General features: G+C 40.2%; 1 pseudogene; it reads left to right on the forward strand.

Annotated features, from left to right (window-relative positions):
* The first annotated feature begins 1,260 nt into the window (after positions 1-1,260).
* LOC125389492 (large ribosomal subunit protein uL5 pseudogene) lies at positions 1,261-2,093 on the forward strand (annotated as a pseudogene).
* The last annotated feature ends 1,516 nt before the right edge of the window (positions 2,094-3,609 follow it).

Consider the following 3,609-nt stretch of genomic DNA (forward strand, 5'->3'; position numbering starts at 1 on the left):
ACTCTAGGTAAGTCATCCCCCTGAGTTTGGCATGTACTGATGAGGCTAAATCCTGTCCTTGTACCTTCTGCCCCTGCTCATCAGTTTCGATAATTTCCTCAATCTTTTCAAATCTTTTTACCACTGCCTTTTGTAAAGTCTGAATTTCCTGTCCAGTGTTCCATTCTAATGCCCTCATTGATTATTCCAAGATACTAAATTTGTCCAGTAAAGATAACATCTCATCCTTGGACATAATTTTGATGGTGTACATATTGCCTTTCTGGAGAGATACCATATCTGTTAATCTATCATAACTTTTCAACAGATTCCAATTATTAAATTCAGCAGTATAAATTCTTTCAGATAATGTCTCAGTACCCTTTGACATTGATTGGATTTTGTCTGTCAAATTAATGTTATCCTTCTCAATAGTATCAATTTTTTCAACTAACTGTTCATTATTAGTCTCTAAAGACTGTATAATTTCTAAAAGTGTCTCATTCTTGGCTCTGTTATCAAACCATTTTCTTAATGGTATAATATGAAAAACAAAACTAATTCCCAAAGTCAAATAAATGAATGTATAAGGAAAATCACATAAGCCTTTCAGAATAACATCCATATGATAATCAAAATAGTTATTAAATTTCTGAATGGTAATATTATCAGTAATCATGTAATTTTTCAAATCTTACCTGTCATAAGGCAATTACAGTGAATTGGAGCATTGTAATAATCTTTATTGGCCAGTAGGTGTCGTGGTTGCAGCCACATGGTAGAGGGATGCAGAGGAGAAGCCAGCAATCTCCCAGATCATTCTGCCTGGTTCCACAGGCCATCGCTTACTTAGATACGGATAAATATGCTTTGTTTAACAAGTGAAAAGCAATTATTAACTACAGTCAAAGCAATTCTGAGAGTTGGTGGTCAGAATAAGAAGGAAGCACAAAGCTTCCCATCATTGGCAAGCCGCAAACTGTGCACACCACTGCCTCCAGAAGAAACACTCCAGAGATCGCCGGCTGGAGAAGCAGCAGGAGGGGAACATCAGATTCCTTAGCAGTGGCAGATGCGCCGAGAGTGGGCAACAAAACGTGCCAGGGCTGGTGAACCAGGAGGTTCCAGTAAGCATGAACTCATTCCCATGTGGAATGCCAGATGATGCTGAACACATCAAATGGGGGAACGCAAATCAAATAATCCCAAGCTAACTACAAATAGAGGACACTAAGGCTTTTTTTTATTAAAAAAAAAAAAGGAAAACTCCTGTCCTCCATCATGTCGCAAGATCAAGGTGAAAAGGAGAACCCCATGCGGGAACTTCGCATCCGCAAACTCTGCCTCAGTCTCTATGTTGGAGGGAGCAGGGACAGACTGACCCGGGCAGCCAAGGTGTTGGAGCAGCTCACAGACCTGTTTTTTCCAAAGCTAGGTACACCATCAGGTTTTTCGGCATCAGGAGAAATGAAAAGATTGCTGTTCACTGTACTGTCCGTGGAGCCAAGGCAGAAAAAATTCTGGAGACATCTGAAGGTGCGGGAGTATGAGTTACAGAAAAATAGCTTCTCAGATACTAGGAACTTTGGCTTTGGGATTCAAGAACACATTGACCTGGGCATCAAATATGACCCAAGCATTGGGATCTACAGCCTGAACTTCTATGTGGTGCTGGGCAGGCCAGGTTTCAGCATCGAAGACAAGAAGCGCAGGACAGGCTGTATTGGAGCCAAACACAGAATCATCAAAGAGGAAGCCATGCGCTGGTTCCAGCAGAAGTATGATGGGATCATGCTTCCTGGCAAATAAATTTTATCCGAAAGGCCTATAAAAGTTTTCTCAGAAATGCAAAAAAAAAGAAAAGAAAAGAAAAGAAAAAGAAAAAGAAAGAAAGAAAAGAAAAGAAAAATTCACAGAACAGGAAAGGGGGTTCAGCATCCAGATGTAGAGCACAGTGAGTGGACAGGATTGTGGGGGTTTTTTTGGTACCCCAAAGCCACACCTCAGCCTGGTCCAGCCTCTCAAAGGCCATTGGTTGGAGGTGGTACCCCATCATTAGAAGAATAAAAGGGCTTTGAAAAAATCCGGCACCACTTCATGATAAAAGTCCTGGAGAGACTAGAAATACAAGGGACATGCCTCAACATAATAAAGGTAGTTTACAGCAAGCCTATAGCCAACATCAAATTAAACGGAGACAAACTCAAAGCAATTGCACTAAAATGAGGAACAAGACAAACTTGCCCACTTTTCATATTTATTCAGTATAGTACTTTCTAGCTAGAGCAATAAAATAACTAAAAAAATCAAGGGGGATTTGAACAGGAAAGGAAGAAGTCAAAAGTAGTCTTACTCATAGATGATATAATAGTATATACAACAACCCTAAAAATTTCACCAGAGAATTCCTACATCGGATAAACCCTTTCAGCAAAGTAGCAGTATACAAAATTAACTCACAAAAATCAGAAATATTTGTGTGCAAAATAACAAGGTACCAAGGAAAAAAACATAAAAACATTAGTATTTACAATTATCTCAAAAATATATACTATGGAATAACTCTAACTAATCAAGTGAAAGACTTATAAAATAAAAACTTGAGACATTGAAGAAAAATTGAATAAAATATTAGAGATGAAAAGGCCTCTCATGCTTAGGAAGTGGTAGGATTAATATTGTAAAACTGGCCATCCTATGGAAATAGAAAAGGCTTTACTGAGTGAGGTAACCCAGACCCAAAAAGAGGAATATGAACCTTCATATGGCAATGGATGGAGATAGAGACAGAGACACATATTGGAACACTGGACTTAACTCCCTAGGTCCAAATGAGAAGCAGAGGGAGGGAGATCGTGAGCAAGGAAAGCAAAATCAGAGGGAACCTTCATCCTACGATGGATGGAGATAGAGACGGAGACCCACATTGGAGCACTGGAAGTCAGGACCGCGAAGGATGCGATCACCCACTGATACAAGGTGACTGATCAAATGAGAGCTCACCAAGGCCAGCTGGACTGGGACTGAACGAGCATTTGATCAAACCGGATTCTCTGAATGTGGCTGACATGGGGGCTGACTGAGCCCCCGAGGTCCAAATGAAGACTGAGAAGCCATTGACAATGGCACTGGGTCTTGTTTCGTCTGCACGGACTGGCTTTTTGGGATCCTGGCCTGTTTGGATGCTCACCTTCCTGGACCCGGAGGGAGGGGGGAGGAACTTGGATTTCCCACAGGACAGGAAACCCTGACTGCTCTTGGGAATGGTGAGGGAGGAGGAGAGGGAGTGGGGGGAGCGGGAGGGTATTGGGAGGAGGGGAGGAAGTGGAAAGAGTGTTTTCGGATACTTGAATAAACAAACAAACAAAAAAAAACTGGCCATCCTACCAAAAACAGTACATAGATTCAATTCAATTCCCATCAGAAATCCAAAATAATTTTTCACAGAAATTTTTAAAAACAACTTAAAATTCATGGAAACAAAAAATTAATAATAGCCAAAATAATCCTGAACAATAAAAGAACTGCTGGAAGTGGTGCTGTTCATTTTTTTGTTTGGGAGTTTTGTTGTTGTTGTTTGGGGTTTTGTGCTTATTTTTTTGTTTTGGTTTGTTTTTCTATTTATTTATT

This window comes from Myodes glareolus, chromosome X, assembly GCF_982192425.1.
Source record: "Myodes glareolus chromosome X, mMyoGla1.1, whole genome shotgun sequence".
Taxonomy (NCBI): Eukaryota; Metazoa; Chordata; class Mammalia; order Rodentia; family Cricetidae; genus Myodes; species Myodes glareolus.